This window comes from Oncorhynchus gorbuscha, linkage group LG06 (assembly GCF_021184085.1).
Source record: "Oncorhynchus gorbuscha isolate QuinsamMale2020 ecotype Even-year linkage group LG06, OgorEven_v1.0, whole genome shotgun sequence".
In the NCBI taxonomy this organism is placed as follows: domain Eukaryota; kingdom Metazoa; phylum Chordata; class Actinopteri; order Salmoniformes; family Salmonidae; genus Oncorhynchus; species Oncorhynchus gorbuscha.
Window position 1 is genome coordinate 34,829,579 of NC_060178.1, and position 23,995 is coordinate 34,853,573.

At 41.2% G+C, this 23,995-nt stretch overlaps 1 long non-coding RNA gene across 1 annotated transcript; it reads right to left on the reverse strand.

The window, feature by feature from the left end:
* Positions 1-4,451: 4,451 nt before the first annotated feature.
* On the reverse strand, positions 4,452-12,085 carry LOC124037108. Its single transcript, XR_006839119.1, has 4 exons — positions 11,836-12,085; positions 11,544-11,658; positions 5,214-5,579; positions 4,452-5,108 (listed from the first exon to the last, which is right to left on the reverse strand). It is a non-coding gene; the product is annotated as an uncharacterized LOC124037108 (long non-coding RNA).
* Between the last annotated feature and the right edge of the window lie 11,910 nt (positions 12,086-23,995).

The window sequence follows — 23,995 nt, forward strand, 5'->3', positions numbered from 1 at the left end:
TCACTGCATGGGTCCATCAAAGTGAGCAGCGAGCTGCATCTCCCTGCTGTAGGAGCAGGAGACATGCCTTGCGGGACGCTTCCGCTTCTACCTCCTCCCCCTGAATGCAATGTGACGGCCGCAGGTTCAATCACAAGTTAGTGAATGCTCGCAAAGTCAGAACAGAGAGAGTTGTCTGGTATGTGGTAAAGCATATGGATGTGCTGCTGGTACTTCAGAGGCATCCAGACAGAAGATTGGGGAAAGAGATTATCCGCTGAAAAACAACAGGCAAAACATGACATTCTGTTGCCAAGGCTTTGGAAGAACCCTGGTGTGACTTATTTTGATTGGAATAAAGCACTATTCTTAGTCAAAATGATATGCATTGAATCATATAATATTCTTCCGGCACAGTTCCAGTTCCAGTTATAAATGTGATTCCTTGGCAGGCACTTGGCAGGCACTTGGCAGGCCACTTGGCAGGTGGATCCATTCCTAAGGTTTAATGTTCTAACATAATGGCCCATTAGAGCCTGTTTTACATTCCAGACACTCTTCCACCACAGCCGCCACAGCCAGTTTCTTTTGAATATGTATCACGTCACGCAATAAACACAACCCAGTTAGCGCATAATGTTTGAGAACCATACAGTACCAGTCAAAAGTTTGGACAGACCTACTCATTCCAGGGTTTTCCTTTATTTTTACAATGTTGAAAAATAGTGAAGAGATCAACACTTTAGACTTATTGCTTATTGTTACTTTTCCTAAACTATGGATGGTCCTGTGTAGCTCAGTTGGTAGAGCATGGCGCTTGTAATGCCAGGGTAGTGGGTTCGATCCCCGGGACCACCCATACGTAGAATGTATGCACACATGACTGTAAGTCGCTTTGGATAAAAGCGTCTGCTAAATGGCATATATTATAATTATTATATTATTATTTATTATATTACTATGGATGACAATCAACTGGGCTTCTTTTATTATGTTAAAATAATATATTTGTGGATATCCCCATATAATTGATATGCTGCCTATATTGTCGTAAACTGTGCTGTGCGTGTTTTCATGCTGCAAAAGCATAATCCCAATCCAGTGCCCCTCTCTGGGACAACACTGTAAATATTTTGACACAGCCGTCTCCCATACTACATTCTGTATTCTATGTTTCTGTAAGATGGAGAGACACATGAGACAGAGACACAGATATCCTTCTGTAAACGTCTAATCTCATTCTGCGTGAATGAAAGCCTACCAAGTCATATATTATAGTTTATGTTTGATGGCAGTACAATATCATTGTTTTTCCCAGACTGCAAGTACAGTACCAGTCAAAAGTTTGGACACACCTACTCATTCCAAGGTTTTTATTTTTTTAAACTATGAAATAACACATATGGCATCATGTAGTAAGTAAAAAAGTGTTAAACAAATGTATATTTTCTGTTTGAGATTCTTCAAAGTAGCCACCCTTTGCCTTGATGACAGCTTTCCACAATCGTGGCACTCTCTCAACCAGCTTCATGAGGTAGTCACCTGGAATGCATTTCATTTAACAGGTGTGGTAATTCTTACTGCGTTTGAGCCAATCAGTTGTGTTGTGACAAGGTAGTTGTGGTAAATAAATGCTTCACAGAGTTCAAGTAATAGACACATCTCAACATCAACTGTTCAGTGGAGACCGTGTGAACCAGGCCTTTGTGGTTGAATTGCTGCAAAGAAACCACTACTAAAGGATATCAATAACAAGAAGAGACTTGCTTGGGCCAAGAACCATGAGCAATGGACATTCGACCGGTGGAATGTCTTTGTGAGATGCGGAGAAGGTGAACGGATGATCTCCGCATCTGTGGTGCCCACCTTGAAGAATGGAGGAAGGGGTGTGATGGTGTGGGGGTGCTTTGCTGGTGACACTGTTGGTGATGTTTTTAGATTTCAAGGCACACTTAACCATCATGGCTACCACTGCATTCTGCAGTGATACGCCATCCCATCTGTTTGGCGCTTAGCGAGACGATAATTTGTTTTTCGACATCAGATGACCTGGCCTCCACAATCACTTGGCCTCAACCCAATTGAGATGGTTTGGGAAAAGCAGCCAACCAGTGCTCAGCATACATGATCAAAGGTGCTTCAACAAATTACTGCGTAAATGGTCTGAATACTTATAGTATATCACTGTGATATTTCATTTTTGTATTTATACATTTGCGACAATTTCTAAAAATCTGTTTTTCTTTGTCATTATAGAGTATTGTGTGTACAGTGCCTTGTGAAAGTATTTGCCCCCCTTGAACTTTGCGACCTATTGCCACATTTCAGGCTTCAAACATAAAGATATAAAACTGTATTTTTTTGTGAAGAATCAACAACACGTGGGACATAATCATGAAGTGGAACGACATTTATTGGATATTTCAAACTTTTTGAACAAACCAAAAACTGAAACATTGGGCGTGCAAAATTATTCAGCCCTTTTACTTTCAGTGCAGCAAACTCTCTCCAGAAGTTCAGTGAGGATCTCTGAATGATCCAATGTTGACCTAAATTACTAATGATGATAAATACAATCCACGTGTGTGTAATCAAGTCTCCGTATAAATGCACCTGCACTGTGATAGTCTCAGAGGTCCGTTAAAAGCGCAGAGAGCATCATGAAGAACAAGGAACACACCAGGCAGGTCCGATATACGGTTGTGAATAAGTTTAAGGCCGGATTTGGATACAAAAAGATTTCCCAAGCTTTAAACATCCCAAGGAGCACTGTGCAAGCGATAATATTGAAATGGAAGGAGTATCAGACCACTGCAAATCTATCAAGACCTGGCCGTCCCTCTAAACTTTCAGCTCATACAAGGAGAAGACTGATCAGAGATGCAGCCAAGAGGCCCATGATCACTCTGGATGAACTGCAGAGATCTACAGCTGAGGTGGGAGACTCTGTCCATAGGAAAACAATCAGTCGTATATTGCACAAATCTGGCCTTTATGGATTAGTGGCAAGAAGAAAGCCATTTCTTAAAAATATCCATAAAAAGTGTTGTTTAAAGTTTGCCACAAGCCACCTGGGAGACACACCAAACATGTGGAAGAAGGTGCTCTGGTCAGATGAAACCAAAATTGAACTTTTTGGCAACAATGCAAAATGTTATGTTTGGCGTAAAAGCAACACAGCTCATCAACCTGAACACAACATCCCCACTGTCAAACATGGTGGTGGCAGCATCATGGTTTGGGCCTGCTTTTCTTCAGCAGGGACAGGGAAGATGGTTAAAATTGATGGGAAGATGGATGGAGCCAAATACAGGACCAATCTGGAAGAAAACCAGAGTAGTCTGCAAAAGACCTGAGACTGGGACGGAGATTTGTCTTCCAACAAGACAATGATGCAAAACATAAAGCAAAATGTACAATGGAATGGTTCAAAAATAAACATATCCAGGTGTTAGAATGGCCAAGTCAAAGTCCAGACCTGAATCCAATCGAGAATCTGTGGAAAGAACTGAACACCGCTGTTCACAAATGCTCTCCATCCAACCTCACTGAGCTCGAGCTGTTTTGCAAGGAGGAATGGGAAAAAATTCCAGTCTCTCGATGTGCAAAACTGATAGAGACATACCCCAAGCGACTTACAGCTGTAATCGCAGCAAAAGGTGGCGCTACAAAGTATTAACTTAAGGGGGGTGAATAATTTTGCACGCCCAATTTTTCAGTTTTTGATTTGTTAAAAAAGTTTGAAATATCCAATAAATGTCGTTCCACTTCATGATTGTGTCCCACTTGTTGTTGATTCTTCAAAAAAAATACAGTTTAATATCTTTATGTTTGAAGCCTGAAATGTGGCAAAAGGTCGCAAAGTTCAAGGGGGCCGAATACTTTCGCAAGGCACTGTAAATGTGTGTGTGCATATTATGTGTGTGTGAGCAAATGATGGAGTGAGTCTTTTTTGTGAGTTGGAGTGTCAGTATGTGTGAATGTGTAGGGCCCTGTCAGTGTGCATAGAGACAGTGAATTACCAAAAATACAAGGGTTAACTAAGATAGACCATGTAGCCAATTATTTTTTTATGACAGATTTTGCAAAATTATGTAAAGGTTCAAAACAATGGAATTGTACACATTAACATCAATATGCTATCATTTCCATTCTCAGAACAAAAAAACATTCCATAAAAAACAAGAAAACTTTAATCATTTTCTGAGAACATTCTAAGAATTGTATTTAAAAACAAAGACATTCTGTTTTCAGCATCAACATAAGTCTTTATCGTCTATCGCAGCCAACACACCTGATGACACATAAAAAAACATTTATTTTTTATTTGATTTGATTTAAATGTGTTCAGTTGAGTTAGCTGCGCCCTAATTGCACATAACTCATCTTAATGAGAGCTTGTTTCCTTTGCAATAGGTTCTGTTTTATTAGACAAAAATTAACAGCTTCGTATACGTAAAAAACATGTCATACTAGCTTCATCCTGGTGGCGCACTGGGATAATCCCATGGATAGAGAACAGAAAATCATAGGTTTGAACCTCACTGATGTTCACATGATTAATACCTAAGGAAAATAATTGACATGTGTCCTACAGTATCTGTGCTTGTAGTATAATGAAGTTAAACCAAAATAAGCTAGACATGTTATTAAAAGTCTAAATAAAACATTAATTGGAAGTTATTCAAAAACCTCAAAATAATCAATAATTTTCATTCTTAGAGCATTAATAAAACCTCCCAGGAAACCAGAGTAAAATGTTCTCAGAACCTCTCAGCAACCTAAAAAGAAATGTTCCCATAACGTTTAAAAAATATTGTTTTACTGGTCAGTAAACTTATTGCATCGTTTCCACAACCAATGTCAACAAAAAATCTACGTTCCCACAACTTCCACGGAACCAAATGGGCTAGCTGGGTATCCTTTCATAATGAGCTGTTTTTCCTTCTACCTTGCTTTCAAATGTCATGAGCTACAGCAATTAATTCCCCCTACATGGTGTTTATGGGTAGATAAGACTATAGTAGCCATCATTTGTCATCTGTGGTCCCATCAGTGCCCCCAGATATAGGTTCCTGGTAGATTTCAGACTTCTGGCGCCGACAGTTATGGCGCCTCGCTTCGCGTTCCTAGGAAACCATGCAGTATTTTGTTTTTGTACGTGTTATTTCTTACATTGGTACACCAGGTAATCTTAGGTTTCATTACATATGAAACTACTGAATATAACTCACCATCATTACGACCAGGAATATGACTTTCCCGGATCCTGTGTTCTGTTCTGCCTTCTGCCTTGCAATGGATCGGATCCCAGCAGGCGACCCAAAACAATGATGTCGTAAAAGGGGCAAACGAAGTGTTCTTCTGGTCTGGCTCCGGAGACGGGCACATCGTGCACCACTCCCTAGCATACTACTCGCCAATGTCCAGTCTCTTGACAACAAGGTTAATGAAATCCAAACAAGGGTAGCCTTCCAGAGAGACATCAGAGACTGTAACGGTATTTGCTTCACGGAAACATGGCTCACTAGAGAGACTATCAGAGTCTGTGCAGCCAGCTGATTTCTTCACGCATCGCGCTGACAAAAACAAGCATCCTTCTGGAAAGAAGAGGGGCAGGGGGGGTATGCCTTATGATTAATTGTTGCAGGAATTAAATTGCTCTATGTTTTAACACCCAATTCAAATGAAACACTCTGTCAATTCATAAGGATTTGGAAGACCCTTATTTTATAGTAATGGACAGAGCCCAGTCTTAAAGTCAAACAGCAGATTTTATTCACGAGAGTACTACACCTTACACATTTTACCACAGGTTATAAAATTAAAATGACGTCATTAGTTCCAGTACCAACCCGTGCCATCTCCGTTCTAATACAAAGGCTGCATGGTTCTCACATGTCTCTCCCTATTAAGATAATATACGACCGAGCCAAGGACATGCTTCTGAAGATAAGCCTTCTGGTGATATAGTTAATTCATTTCTACCAAGGAACAGACCGTCATTGTTCTAATTCTTGATTATATACACATTATATTCAATACTAGGATTAAAAAGAAAATTCATACATATATAGTAATATAATAGTATTCTGATTAGTACATATACAGTAATATAATAGTATTCTGATTAGTCAGTCCTGATTGAAATGTATACATAATTAGTCATCATTGATTAAAATTCCCTTAACATTAATGAGACGTGGTGTGATCATAACAACATACAGGAACTCAAGTCCTTCTATTCACCTGACTTAGAATTCCTCACAATCAAATGTCGACCGCATTATCTACCAAGGGAATTATCTTCGATTATAATCACAGTCATATATATTCCCCCCCAATTAGACACATCGATGGCCCCGAACTAACTTTATTTGACTCTATGTAAACTGGAAACCACATATCATAAGATTGCATTCATTGTAGCTGGGAATTTTAACAAGGCTAATCTGAAAACAAGACTCCCTAAATTCTTCAGCATATCGATTGTGCAACCAGGGCTGGTAAAATACTGGATCATTGTTATTCTAACTTCCGTGACGCATATAAGGCCCTCCCCCGCCCTCCTTTCGGAAAAGCTGACCACGACCCCATTTTGTTGCTTCCAGCCTACAGACAGAGACTAAAACAAGAACCTCCCGCGCTCAGGTCTGTTCAAAGCTGGTCCGACCAATCTGATTCCATGCTTCGATCACGTGAATTGCGATATGTTCCGCATTTTTCCAACGACAACATTGACGAATACGCTGTTTCGGTGAGCGAGTTCATTTGAAAGTGCATGGACAATGTTATACAAACAACAACGATTAAAACATTCCCAAACCAGAATCCGTGGATTGATGGCAGCACTGGCGCAAAACTGAAAGTGCGAACCACTGCTTTTAACCAAAGCAAGGTGACCGGAAACATGACCGAATACAAACAGTGTAGCTATTCCCTCCGCAAGGAAATCAAACAAGCTAAGCGTCAGTATAGAGACAAAGTAGAGTCGCAATTCAACGGCTCAGACACAAGAGGTATGTGGCAGGGTCTACAGTCAATCACGGATTACAAAAAGAAAACCAGCCCCGTCGCGGACCAGGATGTCTTGCTCCCAGACAGACTAAATAAATGTTTTGCTCGCTTTGAGGACAATACAGTGCCACTGACAAGGCCCGCTACCACAACCTGCAGACTCTCCTTCACTGCAGCCGATGTGAGTAAAACATTTAAAATTGTTAACCCTCGCAAGGCTGCAGGCCAAGACGGCATCCCCAGCCGCGTCCTCAGAGCTTGCGCAGACCAGCTGGCTGGTGTGTTTACGGACATATTCAATCAATCCTTATCCCAGTCTGCTGTTCCCACATGCTTCAAGAGGGCCACCATTGTTCCTGTTCACAAGAAAGCTAAGGTAACTGAGCTAAACCACTACCGCCCCGTAGCACTTACTTCCGTCATCATGGAGTGCTTTGAGAGACTAGTCAAGGACCATATCACCTCCACCCTACCTGACACCCTAGACACACTCCAATATGCTTACCGCCCCAATAGGTCCACAGACGACGCAATTGCAACCACACTGCACACTGCCCTAACCCATCTGGAAAAGAGGAATACCTATGTGAGAATGCTGTTCATTGACTACAGCTCAGCATTTAACACCATAGTACCCTCCAAACTCGTCATCTAGCTCGAGACCCAGGGTCTCGACCCCGCCCTGTGCAACTGGGTACTGGACTTCCTGATGGGCCGCCCTCAGGTGGTGAGGGTACAGTGGTAGGCCTGATTACCAACAACGACGAAACGGCCTACAGGGAGGAGGTGAGGACCCTCGGAGTGTGGTGTCAGGAAAATAACCTCACACTCAACTTCAACAAAACAAATGAGATGATTGTCGACTTCAGGAAACAGCAGAGGGAGTGCCCCCCTATCCACATCGACGGGACAGTAGTGGAGAGGGTAGTAAGTTTTAAGTTCCTTGGCGTACACATCACGGGCAAACTGAATTGGTCCACCCACACAGACAGCGTTGTGAAGAAGGCGCAGCAGAAAATTTGGCTTGTCACCAAAAGCACTCACAAACTTCTACAGATGCACAATCGAGAGCATCCTGTCGGGCTGTATCACCGCTTGGTACGGCAACTGCTCCGCCCACAACCATAAGACTCTCCAGAGGATAGTGAGGTCTGCACAAGGCATCACCGGGGGCAAACTACCTGCCCTCCTGGACACCTACACCACCTGATGTCACAGGAAGGCCATAAAGATCATCAAGGACAACAACCACCCGAGCCACTGCCTGTTCACCCCGCTATCAACCAGAAGACGAGGTCAGTACAGGTGCATCAAAGCAGGGACCGAGAGACTGAAAAACAGCTTATTTCTCAAGGCCATCAGACTGGTAAACAGCCGCCACTAACATTGAGTGGCTGCTGCCAACATACTGACTCAACTCCAGCCACTTTAATAATGGAAATTGATGTAAAAATGTATCACTAGCCACTTTAAACAATGCCACTTAATATAATGTTTACATACCTTAGATTACTCATCTCATATGTGTATGTATATACTGTACTCTATATCATCTACTGCATCTTTATGTAATACATGTATCACTAGCCACTTTAAACTATGCCACTTTGTTTACATACCCTACATTACTCAGCTCATATGTATATACTGTACTCGATACCATCTACTGCATCTTGCCTATGCCGTTCTGTACCATCACTCATTCATGTATCTTTATTTACATATTCTTTATCCCCTTACACTTGTGGGTATAAGGTTGTAGTTGTGGAATTGTTAGGTTAGATTACTCGTTGGTTATTACTGCATTGTCGGAACTAGAAGCACAAGCATTTCGCTACACTCTCATTAACATCTGCTAACCATGTCTCAAATAAAATTTGATTTGATTTATACTTTCCATATCCATAGTTTCGCTGTCCCCCAAATCTTAATGTTTTTGTAATGATATGATTTATGTGTGGATCACCCAGTTTTTGCTCAGGGACTCATGTCATTAGAGACACATGAGACGCTAGCTGCAGCTACGTTGGTGATAGGAACTGACCCTTAATTTCCGCAGCGCACCGTCATGTTACTAATCAGAGGCTGCCTCGTGAAGGGTAATTAGAATATATACTTTAAAGACTGTGAAAAAGTGCTGCATCTACCCCAGCCCAAGTCAATTACTCTACTTTGCATAGATATGGAATACAGTGAGGGGGATTTTACTCTACAATATCAACCACTTAAATTGAATTGAATAATCCCTTGGGTGAAGATCAGTGGTACTTAACTAAAAATACTTGAAAGTACTACGTAAGTCGTTTTTTAGCGTATCTGTACATTACTATTTATATATATATATTTTTTTTTACTTTACTACACTCTTTAAGAAAATATTGTACTTTTTACTCCGTACATTTACCTTGATAGCCAAAGTACTTGTTACATTTTGAAAGCTTAGCAGGACAGGAAAATGGTCCAATTCACGCAATTATCAACAGAACATCCCTGCTCATACCTACTGCCTCTGATCTGGTGGACTCACCAAACACACAGGTTTCATTTATAAATAATGTCTGAATGTTGGAGTGCGCCCCTGGCTATCTGTACATTTTAAAAACAAGAAAATGTTTCCATCTGGTTTGCTTAATATGAGGAATTTGAAATTATTTATACTTTAACTTTTGATACTTAAGTATATTATAAACCAACTACTTTTAGACTTTTACTCAAATATAATTTTACTGGGTGACTTTTACTTTTTTTTCTATTAAGGTATCTTTACTTTTACTCAACTATGAAATGTGGTTACTTTTTCCACCACTGGTGAAAATCAATCAGATCCCACTAGGCATTCTCATTTAGCCTTTATGATGAATGAATCTGAGGCACAACATTCCATAGCTTCTAGGATAAAGTTGTTGCATTTATCCTCTGATTTCAAATACATTGCTTGGTTCATCTGTGATGTGTTTGAATATTAATCTGCTTTAATTTCCAAGAAAACAAAGAATGCAATAAGACTCTTTTCTATGGTCCAATTTCTGTGTGAGAGCTAAATTAGCAGTATTTTACAAGAACAGTCTAAATTGAATCAGCTTAAGGGGACACGAATACAAGTAGCTATGATTACAAAGGGGAGAACTAATCCAGTGTCCACATAATCAAAGCAAGCTTGAGTATCACCCCCCCCCACCCCATTTCCCGCACCCGCGTCACTCTCAGCCATATGGCCTCAAACTGCACCATTTTGTTTCTCTCCGTCATCCCCATGCACTTTCAACATTTAGATAATAAAGCATTTTACCTTTCCATTTTGTTAACGAGGGAGGATTGGTTGATATCCAGTCTAAGTATATGTGTTTTTCATATGATTGACGATAAAAGTTTTGTCCAACCCATAGGGTATCTCACTTCACCCTCATATGATATGCCTTGAAATATGCAGACAGATGGATTCAAATTAAATTCACAATGTAATTCTTCTGCCAGCCAACTTTCCAACTCCGCACATAACTTTTGGACTTTAGAGCATTCCCAGAATGCATGGACTACTGGGTTATTTTTAGTTTTACATTGAAGACATGACTCTGCCATTGTGCTGTAGAATTTGTGAATTTTGTCGCTTAATTTTGTCGCATAAATTCTATACATTAGTTTATACTGAATTAAGTGTACATTATTGTTAACTGTAATTTCTTTACTTATGTTCCAACATTCCATCCATCTTGTGTAGCAGGTGTTAGGTGTTGTTGATGCACATGAGTGATATGGATGTCTTTAGACATTTATGCTCTATATCGTTATGAAGGGATTCTGTATGGAGATATGAAAGGAGAAAGTGCTATTAAATAGAACAACTAGTGTAAATATCGAAATCCTTTATGAATAGAACACTAGTCTAAAGGAGGCACTGAAAATAAACAATGACTTCGAGTGTCCCTGTGCAGAAATACTAGAATTGGTAGTAGGAACTACATTTATTTCCATGATAGAATTAAAAAGTTATTTTGAACTGACCAATGTGGATATTTTAAAATACATCGAACTTAAAAATGTTCTATCACAACACTTCGATTTGAAATATTTGGGCATCAGGGAAATCTTGAGGGAATTCTATTTGATATAGGTAAGAGCCTATCCAACTGACAATATCTTTGAAAAAATATGAAATTATTGGAACAAAGACTTAAAAAGAACTGATATTGCCACTTATCAGTAGTTCTCAGACCATGTACGCGATCGTTACACACATGCTATTAGTAGAGGCTGCAGATACACGTAGACAATTCTTAGTTATTCACCATATGTATCTTCAATGGTTCCAGTGGTTGTCTGACCACGTAGACACTTCTCTTATAAATGCCTACCGTCAGCTAGGCTTTCCATGGTATTGTTACGTCCTCATTCTAGACTCCTCTTCTTACTAATGAATAGCCTTCTCTCTATAAGACTATGGGTACCTTTTTATGCGTTACTCATCTTAATTACATTTTGTTAATCATTTTTAAAAAATTTATACAGATGAATTTAAATTAACTTACTGAAAATCAGAAGACATGTACCTCTTTTGTTCTCTGATGATGTGTCTCCTGGGCAGCTCACAGTAAGGGTCTGATATGGGCAGGTCTCGTCGTCTTTTGCTCAACGCTGGTGTAGAGGAGGTTACTAGATGGGTTACTAGAGATCAATTAACATAATATTGAGTATAATGGGTAAGTAGCGATCTGATCAAGTAATAATAGAAACAATAATAATAGACAACTTGCACACACACACGTAGATGTACGTAAGTAGTGTTAAAAGTATCCTGATAAAGATAAGGTTAATTAAAACATAGTATGGGACTTGACTTACCCCTAACCAATAAAATTATGAAGCCTTATATGATTTCCTCCACCCTGGTAATACATTTTGAAATAAACCCCATACCCTGTTAAATAGAACCAATGATTTTCTGTATTCACCTACTCAACAGTTTAACTTGCTAGGTGGAGTCTTATTATGGACAGAACATGCCATCTACAGGGGACTGATAGAGAGTGCCAGCCCAGTTAATGCATATTGATTCCTCCAAAGCATTACATATCAATCTTAAAATAATAGAAATGCAATAAGTGAATGGTAGTTGCCTTTCAGATAGCACTCTAATAATGTAATATCTTTGTCACGCCTGCTCCTGCTCACCCTCTCTGGCACTTGAGGGCGCCAGGCAGCTCTATATTACGCACACCTGTCACCATCATTATGCACACCTGTGCAATATGGGACTCACCTGTAGTCTATGACTTTATTGATTTCCTTCTCTACATCTGTCTGCTCCTCACTTTGCTCCCTGTGTCAGCATTGATGTCATTATTTGTCCACTGTCCATATGCTGTTCCTGTTCTGTTGCATGTCAGTTGTTCATTAAATGTTCTCCCTGTACCTCCTTCTCGTCTACCAGCACCGATCCTTACAATCTTAGTAATTTGAAGAAGTAAATGTTTCAATACAAGGTCACATTACAAACAGAGGGATTGAGCATTAGGATTGATATTAAATTAAAGGACCCCATCTGGTGATTGGGTTAGAGCTAAGCTTCCTTTGGAACAATAGATAGCCGCCAGTACACACTGAACTCTAACAGGCTGTGGGGAAATTTGGAACAAAGGTTTGAATAATTGAATAAAACATGCTTTTGACAATTTATTACTCAATTCTATAGTTTGGGTAGCACCAGTGATTTAAGTAAGAAGGTAACGTCATCTAAAACAATGATCTGTTTCCATTACGGGGAACTGTGCCCAGTAATGTCCTCTAAAACAATAATCAGTTTCCATTACGCGGAACTGTGTCCAGAATTAAGTAGATACAAGTAAATGTTTTTAGTAGTGAGAATTGAGCTAATTAGCCAGCACCATCTTTCTGAAAGTCCTAGCAGATTTGTTAAACAACAGATGTTCATATTTTGACTAGTTTATGTCCCAGGGATTGTTTGTACAAAACTGTATGTCAGTGCAACAGGTCAAAATAACAATGACTACAGGAGAGCTCTGGAATTGTTTACTTTAGAAGGTGCCTTTTCAGCTTGACGGGTATGGCCTGGCCATTTTGATTGTTTTTACCCTATGATTTTTACCACACACACGCCAGCACCCACACACAGCCCACATGTTAATGAATCATTTTTTTGTGGTTAATACTGTTTGTTTTAATGTTTGGGGTCTTTTTATTTTAATTTTAGTGGGTTTATCACATGGAAGACATTATGCAACTTAAAGGATACTGTCACATTCTGACCTTTATTTCCTTTGTTTTGTCATTATTTAGTATGGTCAGGGCGTGAGTTGGGTGGGCAGTCTGTTTGTTTTTTCTATGTTTTGGGGTATTTCTATGTTTCGGCCTAGTATGGTTCTAAATCAGAGGCAGGTGTCATTAGTTGTCTCTGATTGAGAATCATACTTAGGTAGCCTGGGTTTCACTGTGGGTTTGTGGGTGATTGTTCCTGTCTCTGCACCAGATAGGACTGTTTAGGTTTCTCATGTTTATTGTTTTGTAGTGTGCATGTGTACATTTACGTATTAAAAGAACCATGGACACTTACCACGCCGCATATTGGTCCTCTGATCCTTTTTGCCTCTCCTCTTCGGAAGAGGAGGAAATCCCTGACAGATACACAAATCACATTTTCTAAAGTTTCTATTGTCAGAGTTTTGGTTGCACACAGGTTTTTGGATATAAAGAGAGACTTTATCGAACAATAAATGAATGTCTTCTGAGTGCAACCATATGAAGATCATCAAAGGTAAGTGATGAATTTTATCTTCTACTTGGCTGGTTACTGTTTGTAATGATTTGTCTGCTGGGCTATGTTCTCAAATAATTGTAAGGTATGCTTTCGCCGTAACTAATTTTTGAAATCTGACACCATGGTTGGATTCACAGGAAGTTAATCTTTAAACCGATGTAAAATAGTTGTATATTTTCAAAAATGTTATAATGAGTATTTCTGTAATTTAATTTGGCGCACTGCAATTTCACTTGATGTTGGCGTCCCACATATCCTAAAGTGGCTAGAGATTTGAGTCAGTATGTTGGCAGCAGCCACTCAATGTTAGTGATGGCTGTTTAACAGTTTGATGGCCTTGAGATATAAGCTGTTTTTCAGTCTCTCGGTCCCAGCTTTGATGCACCTAAACTGACCTCGTCTTCTGGATGAAAGCGTGATCAGGCAGTGGCACGGGTGGTTGTTGTCCTTGATTATCTTTTTGGCCTTCCTTCGGGTGGTGTAGGTATCCCGGAGGGCAGGTAGTTTGCCCCAGTGATGCGTTATGCAGACCTCACTACTCTCTGAAGAGCCTTACAGTTGTGGGCGGAGCAGTTGCCGTACCAGGCGGTGATACGGCCTGACAGGATGCTCTCGATTGTGCATCGGTAAAAGTTTGTGAATGCTTTTGTTGACAAGCAAAATTTCTTCAGCCTCCTGATGTTGAAGAGGCACTGTTGCGCCTTCTTCCACACGCTGTCTGTGTGGGTGGACCATTTCAGTTTCTCCATTATGTGTATGCCGAGGAACTTTTCACCTTCTCCACTACTGTCCCATTGATGTGGATGGGGGGTGCTCCCTCTACTGTATCCAGAAGTCCATGATCATGTCCTTTGTTTTGTTGACGTTGAGAGTGAGGTTATTGTCCTGACACCACACTCTGAGGCTCTCACCTCCTCCCTGTAGGCCATCTCGTCGTTGTTGGTAATCAAGCCTACCACTGTAGTGTTGTCTGCAAACTTGATGATTGAGTTGGATGCGTGCATGGCCACACAGTCATATGAGAACAGGGAGCACAGGAGAGGGCTGAGAACACACCCTTGTGTGGCCCCAGTGTAGAGGATTAGTGGGGTGTAGATCTTATTTCCTACCCTCACCACCTGGGGGCGGCCCGTCAGAAAGTCCAGGAGCCAGTTGCACAGGGCGGGGTCGAGACCTAGTGTCTCGAGCTTACTGACGAGTTTGGAGGGTACTATGGTGTTAAATGCTGAGCTGTAATCGATGAACAGCATTCTTACATAGGTATTCCTCTTGTCCAGATGGGTTAGGGCAGTGTGCAGTGAGATTGCGATTGCGTCGTCTGTGGACCTATAGGGGCGGTAAGCAAATTGGAGATGGTCTACGGTGTCAGGTAAGGTGGAGGTGATATGATCCTTGACTAGTATCTCAAAGCACTTCATGATGACAGAAGTGAGTGCTACAGGGCGATAGTCATTTAGCTCAGTTACCTTAGCTTTCTTGGGAACAGGAACAATGGTGGCCCTCTTGAAGCATTTGGGAACAGCAGACTGAGATAAGGTTTGATTGAATATGTCCGTAAACACACTAGCCAGCTGGTGTGCGCATGCTCTGAGGATGCACCAGGCCTATAGTGCGCCTCAGTAGTCCAGTACACGCTGTTCCTTTTCTCCCCACACTCGCCTTAAGGTGTGTGTTCCCAGCGCGGTACCACCAGTGCCGGCACCATGCACCAGGCCTCCAGTGCACCTCCAGGGTCCAGTACGCCCTGTTCCTGCTCCTCGCACTCGCCCTGAGGTGCGTGTCGCCAGCCCGGTACCACCAGTGCCGGCACCACGCACCAGGCCTACAGTGCGCCTCTGCAGTCCAGTGCGTCCGGCGACAGTACCCAGTCCAGAGCGTCCAGCGACAGTACCCAGTCCAGAGCGTCCGGCGACAGTACCCAGTCCAGAGCATCCGGCGACAGTACCCAGTCCAGAGCATCCGGCAAAAGATCACAACCCGTGACCTCCAACGACGGGCCACAGTCCAGATCCTCAAACGTTGGGCCACAGTCCGGAACCTCCAGGCGACGGTCCCCAGTCCGGGGTTTCCAGCGACGGTCCCCAGCCCTGGGTCTCCAGCGACGGTCCCCAGCCCGGGGCCTCCGGTGATGATCCATGCAGTGATGGTACCCAGTCCGGGGATACCACCGATGATCCGCAGTAATGAGAATGAGCCTCCGGCGATGATCCACGAGTCAGTGCTACAAGGGCGGAGGGCTCAATGTAAAGAAGGGGGGCGGCATCCAAAGCCAGAGCCGCCACGAAAGTTAGATGCCCACCCAGACCCCCTCATATATGTTTAGGTTTGCGGCCGGGAGTCCGCACCTTTGGGGGGGGGGTGGTACTGTCACGCCCTGACCTTAGTTATCTTTGTTTTCTTTATTATTTCGGGTAGGTCAGGGTGACAAGTGTGGTTTGTTTAGTTTTTGTATTGTCTAGGGGTTGTTGTATGTCTAGGGGTTTATATGTCTATGGTTGCCTAGATTGGTTTATCTTTGTCTCTAATTGGGGACCATATTTAGGTGGCTATATTCATTGGGTATTTTGTGGGTTATTGTCTATGTGTAGTTGCATGTCAGCACTCGTTGTTATTATTAGCTTCACGATCATTTTGTTATTTTGTAATACAGTAAATAGCCTAAACTTAAGGCTATCTTACAAACTAATTTAGCATTCAACCTTAACTTGAGTAAAACATCCATGGCCACATTTTGAGGTTAATATAACTATACATGTGTTCTTATGTAATCATATAAAGTGTGCATGTTCAAGATAGCATGAATAGGTTGTTGCAGGTCTGTGGAGAGACCAAACTGCATTGATCACTTGCACCATGTGGTTTCAATGTAATCTCAACTGCAATCCAGATAATTTATTCTACTATTTAGATGAAGTACAGTGATAAGTAACACCTTAATCTGTTGTATAAATTAACAAAATCTGACATTGTATTCCCATTTGAACTTTACTGTGCTTTTAAACGTTTGAACGCACTGTGATAGATATTTGGGTGACAACTAAACCCAAAATGTGACATTGTTTTCAAGTTGAATTTAGCTTTCTGAACCTCCATTTCTTAATTTTATTGAAATATTTCTTACAAATGCATGAGATCACCAGCCACTAGAGACTGTCCACAATGTGGTTATTTAACAATTAGTTTTCTGCTTTACATGCTTTATTGAGCTTGAGACATTTTTCTTAAAGGCTACCCTGTTCCCTGTTCTCGCTGTCCACCTTGGCCTGATTGTTTCTCAGCTCTGGAACAGGCAAACTATCTTCAGCAAATTAAACTGTTCCTCATCTGCAGAACCATGTGTAATTATATTTATCATCGACAACACTGAAAATGTGAAAACTTTTAATCAACAAAAATGTGTTGTTATTTAGTGCCTGACCACCAATCTGAAGCATCCTCCACAAATAAGGCCGTCAAGGTGATGCATGGCAGCATTTTCTAATTTCAAGTTAATACCAGAGCTCCAGAAAACCCTCTGCTTCTATAAGCACATATCGGAGATCAGCCTGTGCTACCAGGTAAAACACAAAACTCAACATAAAAACCACATTTTACCAACACTTCTATAAACCAAAAATCTAATTTAAAAAATACAACGATCCTCCAGCTGTGACGCCACGTCTTATCTATGAGCCGCAGAAAACTTATCACGCAATTACAGCCTGTCTAATCAAAGAACTCGAGAGGCTTTTTCTGCTCTGTGCTCGTTCATTTTCACCTTCCTGCTGAGCACCATGGAGAGAACACACAGTGTTGATACACTCCAGATGATTACACCTTTAAGTTGAATTAGGGAAACCCAGTGATTGGGGCAAAATTGTCCCCCCCATGTTGTTTATCGTGAAGTACTTGTTTGATAGGAAAAGCGTAGTCCTACAGTACAAATATTTACTTTGGAGGTCAATCAGAGGGATATCACACCACAGATGAATTGGTATTTTCTTCTTACTAGGTCTGTGTCTTCAGAGTAATGTAAACAAAAACAAGCTTCATGTTGAATTAAGGAACCACTGTGGTGACTAAAGGATGTTTGAATGGTGTTTGTTTGTGTGTGTGTGTGGGTTTTCTGTGTATAAAATAGGGAACAAGCTTGGATCGAACAAGCGGTGTGGGCCTGATTGTAATTTCACCGTGGTACAAGGGGTGGTACTAGGGGTTACCTCTACTGTTCCACTTCTAAACTAGTGTGTAGTTGATGTGAGGTCATGGGAATGGGGGGCTTATTGGAGTCCAGGCCTGGGCCCAGGATGTTCCATGCGAATCACTAGATCCCCAAAGAGGAAATGGTCATGTCCAAAATTATTGGCACCCTTGAAGTGAAAAATACTATATAAAACATATAATATAAATACTGAGCCACATAGTATTCTTAAAAAATATATATTTAGTCTAGTTTATGCTAAAACAATTGTTCAGAGAAAAATATGTTTAACAAGTGATATTTATTTATCTCGAATTATAGGCAACCTTTGAGAGGTATTTGAAAACTGGTATGTCACATGAGCCGAATAAAACAGGTCTAGACCTTACCGTGAAATGTTTACTTACAAGCCCTTAACCAACAATGGAGTTTTAAGAAAATGTAGTTGAGAAAATATTTACAAAATAAACTGAAGTAAAAACTATGCAAACAGTCCGGGTGGCCATGTGATTAATTGTTCAGCAGTCTTATGGCTTGCAGGTAGCTGTTAAGGAGCCTTTTGGACCTTGACTTGTCACTCTTGTACCACTTGCCTTGTGACAACAGAGAGAACAGTTTATTACTTGTGTGACTATGACTTGATATCCTCACTTTATGAAATTGGAGAATAAATTGGGAGGGATATTAGACCATGCATTATCCATAAAGAATCTTCCCAGACCCAAATCACAGGTTTTCAATGGGGTTCCTGTCCGGAAAATGTAGATTGGGGATGTGCTTGGGGTTATTGTCTTGCTGGAAGATCCACTTGCAGCCAAGTTTCAGCAATGGCAACCAGGTTTTTGGCTAACCTGTCCTGGCATTGGGTAAGGTTCATGATGTTGATGGCCTTAACAAGGGCCCGAGGACTAGTGGAAGCAAAAAAGCCCCATAACATCAAAGATCCACCACCATATAATAAGTATAAGTATAATAAGTATATTTTCTGCTTATGCATCCTTATTTCAACTCCAAAACCACCACTGATATGCGTGCCCAAAGAGCTCTATTGTCAAAATAAGAATGCATAAGCAGACAATAACCCCATACCAACTGTAAAATATGGTAGTGGATGTTTGATGTTATGGGGCTATTTTGCTTCCACTGGTCCTAGGGCCCTTGAAAAAACATATGACATTAAAATGGCACTATGCTACAGTAAGAAATGCTGCATTTATCACATAAGTCAGTTCTTAACACACAGGATGTTCGATTTACTCAAAATTAGCCTTGCCCCCACTGCGACTCACCACCGGCCCAGCCCAGTCTGTTCATTAAAACAGCGATATTAACTTCTGTTTGAAATGAAATTCAAGACATTAAAAAGTTCTCTGACATGGATGAGTTTGTGTCATTTGCAATGACCCAAATTAAATTGAACTGCGGCGGTGGCAGCAGCAGCCTCCGTAACGGGTGGAGCAGCTCTGATGAGGGAGGTGATTAGAGCTTTTTACTGATGAGCCACGCTATTATAGATCTCACTACTGAGGATGACTTACAGTTTTGGTCTCCAGCGCTCATTTTGATCTCCAATTTCAGTCTGCCATAACACTCTATCAGTCATGGAGATGGAGGAAATCTGCCACGTTGAAAATGGCTGACTGAAGAAAAATATTGTAGCTGTTCAAATGTTTTACTGTAGTTGTTCTTGCATGATTATTTGAATATGGAGGTGCGCACGTACATTTTAACTTTTGTTAGCGTAATGGATTATCCTACACACACACACACACAGGTGTCACGAGGCACGTGCCCTTCCTAGATTTGTCCTGTTGTTTTAAAGCTCACATTACATCACATTTATTTATAAAAATATCCGTCAGCTGTATTTTGCGGAGGGGGAAAACTAACTAGACCAGGCAAAGAGCCTACGCCCCCATTCTCCCTAGTAAGTGTCACACCCTAGTCTGTTTCACCTGTGTGCTTGTCTCCACCTCTCCACCCCCCTCCAGGTGTCACCCAACTTCCCATGTCACCCAACATACCATCTGTGTATTTATACACGTGTTCTCGGTTTGTCTGTTGTCAATTCGTTTTGTCAGGTCGTACCAGCGTTCTTTCCCACCCTCCTGTTTCTCTAGTTCTGTTTCCTAGTTCTTCCCAGTTCTGATCATTCTGCCTTCCCTGACCCCGAGCCTGCCTGCTGTCCTGTACTTGCCTGACTCTGACCTGATCACGAACCTCTGCCTGCCCTCGACCTGCCCTTTGCCTGACCCATGTTTCTGATAAATCATCTGAGAACTGTGCCTCCCGTGTCTGCAACTGGGTCATATCCTGAGTCGTGATCGTAAGTGGTTCCTTCAAAAGGTGCATGGAGGAAAGAGATGCCTAGGCAGGACACTAGATACTCTAGTGTGTCCAGTACCGTTATATTAGCTGCCGATGATGGTGAAGGTATGCTTAGATAACCTATCCAGAAAAATATACATATGTTTTTTTGAGAATTAGGCATTATGATTATGGCTTCAGGTGTTTCAGGTGTGTTTTTTTATAACAAAGCATGAGAGAAAGACAGAACATTGGGTGGAGAAGGAGAGAGGATAATGTGATTAATGTTAATGGAGTTCAGGTGGGATTTAATAACTATAGGGAGAATCTGTGAATTCATCTGAATATTTACAACTAATATTGGTGAACTATTATAGCTCACTATTTAACCCAATATAGTTTGAAGATGACCAGTACCGTATTAGTCCTCAGATATCTACACTACCGTTCAAAAGTTTGGGGTCACTTAGAAATGCCCTTGTTTTTGAAAGAAAGGCAGTTTTTTTGGCCGTTAAAATAACAAAATTGATCGTAAATAGAGTGTAGACATTGTTAATATTGTAAATGACTATTGTAGCTGGAAACGGCTAATTGTTAATGGAATATCTACATAGGCGTACAGAAGCCACATTGTCAGCAACCATCACTCCTGTGTTCTAATGGCACGTTGGGCTTTTCCAAGTGTCATTTTAAAAGGATAATTGATCATTATAAAACCCTTTTTAATTATGTTAACACAGCTGAGAACTGTAGTCCTGATTAAAGAAGCAATTAAACTGGCCTTCTTTAGACTAGTTGAGAATCTGGAGCATCACCATTTGTGGGTTCGATTACAGGCTCAAAATTGCAAGACACAAAGAACGTTCTCCTGAAACTCGTCAGTCTATTCTTATTTTGAGAAATGATGCTATTCCATGTGAGAAATCTCGTACAAGGCTGTGTCCTATTCCCTTCACAGAACAGCGTAAACCGGCTCTAACCAGAATAGAAAGAGGAGTGGGAGGCCCTGGTGCACAACTGAGCAAGAGGACAAGTACATTAGTGTCTAGTTTGAGAAACAGATGCCTCAAGTCCTCAACTGGCAGCTTCATTAAATAGTACCCGCAAAACACCAGCCTCCACACCAACAGTGAAGAGCCGACTCAGGGATGCTGGCCATCTAGGCAGAGAAGAAAAAAGGAAAACATTCTTAAAATTGTTAAAGCATCTACTCTTACACCCACTCCCTTTCACTTATTAATGACAACTAAACTAATCATTCATCAATAACATCCTCTGATCTGATAACAGGTAGCTTTTTACTTGCAAACGTGATATATCTAGAGTTAGACCTAGAGGAACTTGCCTTGTAATTTACAGCACATCAGTAATGATATATGCGTGCTAAAAAGAGTGAAGGGAGTCCACGGCAGTGTCCCTCAGCAGCGCTTTGCTGATGCCAGAGAGGATTAATCCTGGTGACGGTGTGTATGCCAGTTGAGGTAATGAGATGGTTATGCCTTGAGGCGGAGGATATGCCTGTGTGTCACTGCTGGTTAGGGGGGAAATACATTCAGCTGGGAATAGGAGAGGCGCATTAATTGACTCCAATATAAGTTCATCAGGACTAATTAGAGACTGGAGTACATGAGGAAAGAAGTTCATACATGTATTCATCAGAGTGACAATACTGTATGGAACTCATGCTGAGAGAGCACCTAGAAAAACCTATTTCAAGCCAAAACAAGTTTTTACAGTTGTTTGTATGTTGTATATTGACAGCAGAGATCTAACTTGATGAAACCTCTGAGTATTTGCTATTACAGTATATGATCTTTGAAAGGATTTCATAAACACCTTTCAAACTACCACACTGAAATTGGTTGGCTCACAATATCAGAGACATTCATACAACTCTGTTCTATGAATAGGAACAAAGCTCCTGCAATTACACAATCAAATTTGTAAGGACAAAGATCTCAAGGTGGAATCAATTTCTTTCCTAAAGCATACCCAAAGCCAAACACATTACATTGTAAAACACATTATTCAGAATATTCCGATAAAACATGCAGCTCAAAAAGATACATTCAGCCATAGCTATCTCCTGAGGACAATGTGAAGGGCTGGTTATTACAATGTGTAGACAAAACAACTCTCTGTAGAAAGACAACTTGAGTTTCACTGTCTTGAATTGTGTTATGACCTAAAGCATCTTTGTAACTCTGTAAAGAATATCCCTTAAAGGTCTGTTGTGTAGACATTGATGGGTCTGGTACATGGCTGGTGTTCTGCTGGGACCCTGTCTATCGAGAAAGGCACCATACAGTATAGACCTGTAGAGTAAAGTATATTCACGATGTTCTTGGTCACTCAATGACAATGATTAAGAAGGCCATGAAACTAACCTCATCTCTCAGTGTGATTAATGTCCATGAAATGTAATTAAAGACTTTTAGTTAATTCCCCTGTCTTTGGTCGTTGGGACCTGTTTTTAATCATCTCTGGTGGATGGTCATGCATGTTGAAGGATATGGAGTCATCATAACTGAGATTATATATAGACCTGTTTCAATTAACTATTTATGTTTAGCAAAGCCTACGAGCCATGACCCAATGGCCCTATGCTATTGTGATGGGGCTCCCATTGGCTGAGTTGTATCATGCAATTCAGCGGGTATGGGCACTGGTGCGGAGGGCACTGCATGTCAATTACCCGGAGTATTTGGCACTCAGGCGCTTCCCCCTGTTTTTGTCGGGCAATCTTGTGTTGGTCAGAACTGACAATGGTATCAGCGATGGCATGCATGAACAGGTAGGGAGCGGAGGGGGCTGATGACTTGAAAAATGTAGGAGGATGTGAGACCCACGGTATAGGCGCTGAACGCACAGAGATGTCAAAGTGTGTTTCAAAAATCGTCAAATAGTAATTACTTTAACCTAAATCATTTAATAAAGACATGTCTAGTACAATATTATGGGGAATGGGAGTGAGAGGGCTACTTACAGTGTATGGCAGGGATCACAGCAGTGACTGAATGAGGGTATGAGGCATGAGTTGAGGTGTTCAAAGGCTTGACTTCAGTGCAGGACAGGATTTGTCTGGGAAGACAAAAAACAATAACACACTATGCAGTTTGACCAAAGAGCTAAGAATGAGTTAGTCCAAGCAAGGAGAAATCATTTATGTGTAGTAATGTAATTGTGATTGACTCTACATAGAGTAAAGGGAGAAAATTGAAAGGGGTACTAACAGTGCTAACAGAGGAAACATTCAATGTGCCAGTGGATGAGCGGGCACATACGACGTGGCTTCAGTTCATGTCAGGACGGAGTTGCCAATGGTAGTGGAATGGAGTGCTCATCACCTCGTAATCAGGGAGCAGGAGGGGACTTAGCTGGAAATACAAATATCAGATACTTTCCATTGAGCTGCGCCACCATAGGTTTGGACAAGTTTCTTTGTGAAGTTAAACACAGAGTTGGCATCTCGCCCACTATACACATCAAAATATCCCAAGAAACATTTGTGAATAACGCCCTGACCATCCACATACCTGATGATAGCAGACTGGTAGCAGGCAGGGGACGTAAACAAAATAATTAGCATAGTTGGCGCTACACAAACTGCACAATAAAATATAAAACATTCATTACCTTTGACCATCTTCTTTGTTGGCACTCCTAGATGTCCCATAATCACTATTGGGTCTTTTTTTCGATTAAATCGGTCCATATATAGCCTAGATATCGATCTATGA